The sequence below is a fragment of the Apium graveolens genome, chromosome 3 (genome assembly GCF_009905375.1).
Source record: "Apium graveolens cultivar Ventura chromosome 3, ASM990537v1, whole genome shotgun sequence".
In the NCBI taxonomy this organism is placed as follows: domain Eukaryota; kingdom Viridiplantae; phylum Streptophyta; class Magnoliopsida; order Apiales; family Apiaceae; genus Apium; species Apium graveolens.
Window position 1 is genome coordinate 59,595,939 of NC_133649.1, and position 8,477 is coordinate 59,604,415.

At 36.3% G+C, this 8,477-nt stretch overlaps 1 long non-coding RNA gene across 1 annotated transcript; it reads left to right on the forward strand.

The window, feature by feature from the left end:
* Positions 1-1,285: 1,285 nt before the first annotated feature.
* Positions 1,286-4,478, forward strand: LOC141710730 (uncharacterized). The gene is made up of 4 exons (XR_012571039.1): positions 1,286-1,560; positions 1,927-1,952; positions 2,215-3,266; positions 4,211-4,478. It is a non-coding gene; the product is annotated as an uncharacterized LOC141710730 (long non-coding RNA).
* Positions 4,479-8,477: the final 3,999 nt, after the last annotated feature.

Here is an 8,477-nt window from a genome sequence, read left to right on the forward strand (position 1 = left end):
CCGGGGCATTAGTCAATCCAAAAGATATCACTAAAAATTCATAATGTCCATACCTTGTCCTGAAAGCTGTCTTCGGTATATCCTCTGGCTTAATCTTTAGTTGATGATATCCCGATCTTAAGTCAATCTTGGAGAAGTACTTGGCTCCCTTCAATTGGTCAAACAGATCGTCAATTCTGGGTAACGGATACTTGTTCTTGATTGTAAACTTGTTGAGCTCCCTATAGTCGATGCACAGTCTCATGCTTCCATCCTTCTTTTTGACAAATAGTACCGGTGCACCCCACGGGGATACACTGGGTCTGATTACTCCTTTCTCTAATAACTCTTGCAATTGCTTTGCTAGCTCCTTCATTTCAATGGGCGCCATTCTGTACGGGGCCTTGGATACCGGTTCTGTTCCAGGTGCTAAGTCGATTGCAAACTCAATTTATCTATCTGGGGGAAGTCCTGGTAACTCATCGGGAAACACATCTGGAAATTCATTCACTACTGGAATATCTTCAAGTTTTGCTGGCTCCTGACTTTTGTCAATCACATATACCACGAAATGCTCGCATCCTTGTCGTAGTAACTTCTTGGCTTGAATCATTGTTAAGAACTTCTTTGCTTGCTTCTGGCCCTTGAACGTTACTATCCTTTCGTCTGGCGTCTTTACCATTCACTACACCATAAATGGTCTATCGCAACGTCCTAGTCATGAATGTTGCTAGATTATGTTACCTTAACTATACTAGTTTTAGCCTACTGGAACATTGTGATTTTGGTGTTACCTTAGCCGTAAACTTGGTGTTTCCTCAGATAAAAGGTGTTCAGCTTTGTAACATGCATAAACATTGTTGCCTTAGATTATTCACAAACAAATACAATTTTTTACACAAAAAGAAAAATTAAATATTATTTGAATTTAGAAATTTCTAATTTGTATGAAAGTAAATAATTCATTTATTAAAAAAGTAAGAGTTTTGAACCTAAGTGAATTTATAGTTTGAAATAGTGTAAATAAGATTTTGTTTTTATTAATTTATGTATTAACTATTTTACGTTAAATTAAAATTTAAATATTAATTTTGAGTTCAGAATAAATAAATACATAAAAGTAATAAATATATTTTTACATAAATAAAATCTTGTTAAATAAATAAGTTGGTACTGCTAAATATTAAGTAATGTATTCTTTTATTAAATTTAAAATTTATTTTTTTGAAAAAAATATCAAGTATTAAAATACACATAAATATAAAGCGGCGGCCCATATGTAGTGAATTGCTGGAGATGAATTGTTAGAGCGGCCAAAAGCCCGCTCATTTTTCGCCAAGTACTGCCCAACATCTTTTCACTAACCCTTCTATGTCTCATTGTTTAATCTGTCATCGATACAACTCTCTCTCTTTCTCTCTCATAATTAGGACTTTAGTTTCTTCATATTGTGGCTTCTTCAAATTACAGCTGCTATATTTTGGGTTCAATTGATTCGATTTACTTACTAAATTGGGGCTAATTGTTCTATCTCTCGATTTGATTTCAGTTTCAGTGGATATTTGGTAGTGGATTTTTAGGGTAATCTCTCTTATTCTCCATCTATCTATCTCTATCTTATCTATCTCTTTGTCTCTCTCACGTTTCTTAAAATTAGGTTTTGAGGTTTAATCAATTACTCAAACTTAAGCTTTTATAATCAGTTTTTTAATTACTCGAATTAGGTTCTTGGATGTGCTTGGTTGTACATTGTTCTTTGTGTTTGTATTATTATTTTGTGTTCTCTGCTGTTACTCTATCTCTCCCTCCCATTTCTCTGTTTATATGCAATTTATTCATCTACAATGAAATTGAGTTACTTTAATGTAAGTGAAACCATGATGCAATAAGTTTTAGGTACTCTTGTCTCATTTATCATTTACATTACTGCTGTAATGTTCATTGCAGGGTTCAAAACTTGCCCAGAGATAAAGGTAAATACTGATTAACAACATGAATTCATATCTCTCTCCCTCTCATATTAGCACACAAATACACCCCCACACACACAATCTAATGGCGCTGCATTTTTGGGCTCTCATTGTTTGAAACCAGTAAGATTTTGAATTTTTTTGTTTGGGTTGTAAAAGGGCTGAGACTTGAGAGAGGTTAAATGAATTTTAATTTTGGGGTTTTTTTATTAATTTTTTAATAATATATTTATGTAATTTTTGGTCTGCATTTGTAATGAAATAGACAGGAAATGGCTGGAGGTGGAGCAGGACCAGCAAAATCAGAAGGGCCTCATCCCCCGAAAAATCAGCTCCCTAATGTGTCTGACTGCATAAGCATTCCTCTTTAGCATGCGTGATTTAGTAATTTAATTTTATTTTTAGATACTTGATTATGTTTTTTGTTTGAACTTTAATTTTTTTTGTTGGATTTTTTATCTTTGCTTTATTTGAATTGGGAACTAGTTATAATGTTAGTTCTGATATTCCTTTGTTGATAGCTATGAGTTTTTTGATGTATCAAATTGACGATTACAGAACGAGAATAAGAAAAGCTGTATATCTAATCCAAAAGGCTAAGTTTCAGTTTAGTTTTAATGTGAATATGAATACATATGAGAGCATGATATTGAAGAATTGTATTAGTTGTATGATTTCTATATAATTTTTATTTATATGCTTTTATATTGATGTATATTTAATTCTTGTGTTGATTACCCTTTTGCGAAGCAGCCCTAACCTGTTGGATTATTTGAAACACAACTATGTTTCTGGATATTACTTGATACTAGTGCCTATGTGCCTATGTGGTTTGCATAGTTGGGGTCATTTTAATACCCAAATGGTATGCACCACAACCATCTGTCTTCTTAGGTAACACTGGTTGGGTTGTCTTATGGGGTTGTATGGTTTGTGATTGAGTATGGTAAAGAGGATTCAGAACCTCGATCCGGATCCCATTGTGTTAGTGTCTGGATTAGTGTTGGGTTGTTTAGAATGGTCTCGTGTGTTAGTTTTTGGATTTCTGATTTGGTTGTTTGTAATGGGAACCCTGTTCCTATACTGTTTGTTCCTGATTTTGTTCACATCAACCATCCAAATGGTGCCAAGATCGTGTTGTTGGGAGACATTTTTGACTTGGTTTTTCTCTCATTCTGTGTTTTACTCTAGGGGGATGTTTTCACGTACCTTTCTCAGGATCTACAAATATATATTATACAGCTATATCAAGAAGTTTAATCAGCAGTCGTGCTTTTCACAGACCCTCTTATTCATACCCTGTTTTGTAATTATCTGGTAAGCTTGTTTCATCTTTGTACTAATGCCTCATCTACTATCTGCTCTTGCTAATATTTGCTTTACTTTATTAATTTGCTATTATTTGTTTGCGATACTTTTTGCTAATACATATATTAACTTAATAGCTGCTGCATATGCAACTCATTGTTTGTACTTATTTCTACGTTGGAAACTCTTAGTAGTTACAAATGGTTCATTTTATCAAATTTTACAAAAACCTAGTTAAAAAGGTGTTGTTGCATTGCATCAAATAATTGTTTTACTTGGTTTTCTTTTTATAATAATGGATTTTGAGTGCTGATTCTGAAAATGTATTTACCTTTATAACATTTCTTAAGTAACTATAATGAAGTATAGTTATATGTATATTAGTGGACAATCAGAGGGAGCATGTATGTGTATGATTGTGAATTCGTATATTTTTTGCGATGAACTTGAAGATTGTGATGGTTGACATTTAGCTTTACATATTATGTTTTGCTTTTACTAGATTCAAATTAGAAACAATGAGTTGTAACTCAACATTTTAGACCCTGCAATATTGTAGGAAAAGAATTTGTGACACATTACTTCGATGAGATTATTGGATATGATGGGTTCTAGAATATGTTTTTTTATCCAAGATCAGGAGATACTATCGACTAAATCAGGAAAGAGCTTCAACAGGTTGATAGTTACATTTTTATGCGGATTTTACATGGCATCTAACTTTTTATGTAATATGAGAAAATTTACATGATAATTGTGCCTTAATAATCAGTTTAATAATCTGCAGTTTCTGTATCAGCTGCTCCTTTTTTCTTATTACATATTTTTTATGTTCCACTTCTAGATAGCCAAAGTAGTGTGCAGAACTCGGTGATTTCTAAGTACACCTGTATCGATTGGTTTTTATGCAAAGTTTATCCCTAATACTCCAGTGCATAATAATTTCACTCCAGGAGCCCAACGAGTTCATAAAACATGTGTTACTGACCTAACCTCTAATGGAAGAATAAGAGAAAGCTTCTTTGTGTACTTGGACAAATTATGACATGCCTTGATCTTGAAGTCGAGGAGAAAGTGAAGCAAATCCAAGCAGAAGTCTGAGAGCAGTGGCTTGTAGTGTTACTTTTTTTTTATAGTTTACATTCTTTCTTTTTTAAATTTTATAATCTTTAGCAGTTGGTAACCTGTTTAGATTTTGGATGAGCGGATGTTTGATTTATGTAAATGGAATTATTGTGGTAATGAATTGTTATTTTGGGATTATATACATTCTAATAGAAATTTTTAATTTTTTTTGGAAAAGTGTTACAATATCTTTATAAAGTGTTACGGTGGGCCCCTCGTGATCCCCAATATGGGTCCCACTTTTTTAAAAACATTTTAGAACTCTAAGGTAACATAAAAAATAAGTTACAACTGATCTCTCTTTCTGTTGCATTAGCAAGCTAAGGCAACATATAAACAAGTTAAAAGACGATGTTGCCTTAGGCACCAAAGATGTTACCTTAGATCCCTAAGGCAACATGGAAAAACCTATCTTTAAGAAAATGTTACCTTAGCTTAAAAGTGGGGCAAGAACAACATATTTACCCCCTAATGCAACATTTTGTTGGTGTTACAGTAGGCATTTTATGGTGTAGTGATTACCTTTTTATTTCGACAATCTATCTGGGCATCGTGCTTAGATAACCAATCCATTCCTAAGATAACGTCAAATTCTCCTAGCTTAAATGGTATCAAATCTACACAAAACTTACTACCAGAAATCTCAACCTCACAATTCCCACAAACTTGATTAACAGATACACATTCTTGATTTACTAATTCTACAGTCATTATTTCATTTAAATACTCAACTGGATAATTTAGCTTATTAATAAAATCTTGTGAAATAAACGATCGAGTTGCTCCCGAATCTATTAACACTTTGGCACATAAAGAATTCACATTAAGCGTACCTGCCACGACATCAGTATCCTGGATAGCGTCTTTCACAGACATATCAAAAACTCTAGCCCTTAGAGTCTCATTCACTGCTGGGGTAGATCCCATAATCCTCAATGCATTACTGACTGGGGCTGGTGTCTTGCAATCCCTTGCTATATATCCTGGCTTCCCACATTTAAAGCACGTAAATCCAATGGCTGGAACCTTCACTACTGGATTCTGGATAGGCTGATCCTTATTTGCTGGCTCTCTTGCTGGCTGATTTCGGCACTCCCTCGAATAGTGCCCTTTCTGGTTACACTTGAAACAAACTACATTCAACTTATTACAAACTCCTCCATGTTTCTTTCCACATACCTGACAATCTGGAAAAGTTAACCTCAACTGATTCGGCTGATTCGCATTAACTGGACGGTTGCCCTGGCTTCTGTCGCCTGCATTTTGTCTCTTGAAGTTAAAATTTCTCCCTGGCTGAAACTTGCCCTTCTTAAGATTTGGAAACTTCCCTGGTTGTGACTAACCTTCATTCCCTTCAGACTTTCTCTTCTTACTTTCCTTCTCCTTCTGGGACATCTCCCTCTCCGTCTCTGCAATCATGGCTTTTTGTACCACTCCTGCATAGGTGTCCAATTAAAAAATGGTTACCTTCCCTCTGATCCATGAGGCTACCTTCCCTCTGATCCACGACATCAGTATCCTGGATAGCGTCTTTCACAGACATATCAAAAACTCTAGCCCTTAGAGTCTCATTCACTGCTGGGGTAGATCCCATAATCCTCAATGCATTACTGACTGGGGCTGGTGTCTTGCAATCCCTTGCTATATATCCTGGCTTCCCATATTTAAAGCACGTAAATCCAATGGCTGGAACCTTCACTGCTGGATTCCGGATAGGCTGATCCTTATTTGCTGGCTCTCTTGCTGGTTGATTTCGGCACTCCCTCGAATAGTGCCCTTTCTGGTTACACTTGAAACAAACTACATTCAACTTATTACAAACTCCTCCATGTTTCTTTCCATATACTTGACAATATGGAAAAGTTAACCTCAACTGATTCGGCTGATTCGCATTAACTGGACGGTTGCCCTGGCTTCTGTCGCCTGCATTTTGTCTCTTGAAGTTAAAATTTCTCCCTGGCTGAAACTTGCCCTTCTTAAGATTTGGAAACTTCCCTGGTTGTGACTAACCTTCATTCCCTTCGGACTTTCTCTTCTTACTTTCCTTCTCCTTCTGGGACATCTCCCTCTCCGTCTCTGCAATCATGGCTTTTTGTACCACTCCTGCATAGGTGTCCAATTAAAAAATGGATACCTTCCCTCTGATCCATGGCTTCAAACCTTGCTGGAATCTCTTAGCTTTCTTCTGTCAGTATCCACATATGACGGCACATACCTTGACAATTCTTCAAACTTACTCTCATAATCCGCCACCGACATATTTCCTTGCTTTAACTCTAAAAACTTCAACTCCATCTGATCCTGGACAAACTGGGGAAAATATTTTTCCAAAAATAATTCCTTAAACCTCTCCCAAGTAATAACATCTGTACCTTCTAATGTCTTCACAGTCTCCCACCAATAGGTGGCCTCATTCTTCAAGTAATAACTTGCAAACTCAACCTTCTGATCTTCTTTCACCTTTACTAAGGCAAATGACTTCTCTATTTTCTTTAACCAAAGCTGTTATAAATTCCACCTCCCTTGATGCTGAGGCATTTACTCACCCTATTCCAGCTTATCAACTTCTAGCTGAACAGGGCAATGACAATGCAGAAAGGACGCTCAATCTGGTGTATACCACTCAGTCAACGCTAAGAGCCAAGGATGCCATCACAGCTTTGCCTTCTATAGTTGGTGATGTGGACTATGAGACTGGAGGTTCAACTGATTTCTTTGGTGATGGGAGTGGGGATAGTGAAGATGAGGCAATGGACATAGGGGGAGAAGTAGGTTCAAGTTCAAGATCAAGTATGCCATCATGGGCATTTTCAAAGCACTGTGATGAGCACTACTTCAAGATAACCCTGATCCAGCTAATCAATCAGACAAATACTGCCCTTCAAACCACTACTAATACCAGCACCAAGAAGCTTCTTTAGGCACACCTAGCCTCCCTGCAACTTCAACAAATCCAAGGCTTCCAACATGCTAGGGATGTAAACACCATGAAGAGTGATATTGAGGAGATGAAGAAGGCCATTTCAGATAAAATGGATTCTAAGCTTCCAGAAACTACAATGCTTGATATCAAGAGGAAATTAAGGAAAAATTCTAATCTTGTAACCAAGATAGATGCCTTAGATACAAGAATGTCAGCTATGGAAGCATCTTTGACAACCATTTATCTTCATCAAGCTCAACAGACAGATTTACTTCAAAAATTGGTGGCTGCTCAAACCTCCTACTCTACTCAACTTGATGATAACAAAAAGTGGGAGAAAGGACCAAGTAAGGGGGAGAGGTTTCAGATTCAAATTAGTAAAGTAATTGTGCCTTCAATTACTATCTCAAAGCCACCAGTTACAGACAGTATTGATCTGTTCAATGCAGCAGCAGCCAACATAAGAGCAGCTGATAAGGAGAAGTTGAGTTTAGTCAACTGGGAGAAGATTGATGAGGAAATACAAAAGAAGTTTGAACTAGTCAAGGAGCCAGTTAAGTCAGCCATCCATCACTCTCAAGTCAAGCAAATTAGTGTTAATGAGATGAGCATGAACTATCTGGAAAGGGGACAGTCATCCTGCATCAAATCTCCAAAGGCTGAAATAATTCTGAAACCAAGGGTAAACTACTCAAAATCATCATTGAAGAACCCTTTGGATACTGTGTATGAGACACCTAAGCCTGATGAAAAGAAGCTTCTGTCAAGGTCAATTGCTTTCTACAAAGATCCAGCTGATTCAGCCTCTAAAAGGAGAATTGCTAAAATTTTCAAGAATGGGAAAGAAATTTGTGTGGTAGCTGGACATCCTCAATTTGCCCAAGCAAAGAGAGAAGAAAAGACTAGATTGAAGCAGGAAAAGAAGCAAGCTGCTCTAGATGCTAAAAAGGCTAAACAAAAGAAAGAGCAAATTGCTATCTTGGCCAAGCTACATGCTGTAAATTCATCACAACAAATTCCTTCTCAGCCATCTGAAGTTATTGAATCAAAGAAGCAAGTTAAATAACAGAAGAAATCTCCAAGAATCAAGGAATTGGCTAAAAGAACTAAAAGGAAACTGGACATTGTTAATAAGGAATTGGAGAATCAGTTTCCCAAGGAATCCACTCCAA